Source organism: Coenobita brevimanus, chromosome 72 (assembly GCF_032717465.1).
Source record: "Coenobita brevimanus isolate Jiangsu-jjx chromosome 72, ASM3271746v2, whole genome shotgun sequence".
Taxonomy (NCBI): Eukaryota; Metazoa; Arthropoda; class Malacostraca; order Decapoda; family Coenobitidae; genus Coenobita; species Coenobita brevimanus.
Genome location: NC_137025.1, coordinates 873,418 through 874,392, shown reverse-complemented (window position 1 = coordinate 874,392; position 975 = coordinate 873,418).

Genomic DNA, 975 nt, shown 5'->3' with positions numbered 1-975 from the left:
CATTATCTTTTTCTCAAACCCTCTAGCACATCAGTACAATACATTTTTCTTCTTCTTCTTTATAGTTATATTCTAGGTGGCAGAGAGGCTCAGTTGTGCCCTCTCCTTAGCAATTTATTACACAGATCAGGCATGGATTTGAAGGAGGCATACAGCATGCACCCTCTCTATTTTCAACATGCTGTAGATTACTTACAATAAAAGAATCATGTAATTTGCTAAAATGTAAGCAATAAATACCTTACATACAGGTTAACATACAGTCACTTCAATGAGGAGTTTCAATAATCAATCTTGAGGGTGCTGAGTTGCCATAAATTCTAACTTATGGTAATTTCACAAGGAATCACACCTCGCCTTTTGCAGGGCTGGATCCAACCCTTCATATTAAATTTTAACATTCGCTTGCATGCTGCTTACATTGATGAGTGATACCAAGGTGCAGTAAGTAGAATAAATCACTAAGGGCAAGGTGTCAATCCCCAAAGCCACTTAGAATATAACTCTTACTCTCAACTGCCATTAATAAACCAAGGCAGCCAACACATCCTCACGGTTTTATGAGTATGACAACCATTTCATGCACTGCCATTTACTCTTTAGCTCCTATTCTCTTTACGAAGGCTTACTAATACCTCTTCCTTATCAATTTATTTCTATGCATGAAGCCTTATTACTCTTTTGTACGTATGTATCAGTGTTTTTCATTCATTCATTGCCAGACGCCGTGTATCCCAAACGGGGTGGCCAAGGGCTTAGAGTTAATTGTTTTACAAGGAGGGGCACTAATTCTCCACCAACCCCATTTGACAAGCCTAAATATTGTACAAGTGAACAATGTGGTGTACGAGGAAAAAGAATCACTAAGGAAGAGGTGTTATGCTTCTTTCATATTAACTTGGCCCAGACTTTCTTTCCTCAGTGGCAGACAATACAATGGTTCTACATCCTTTCCAGAGCACTTCATGTCTAACG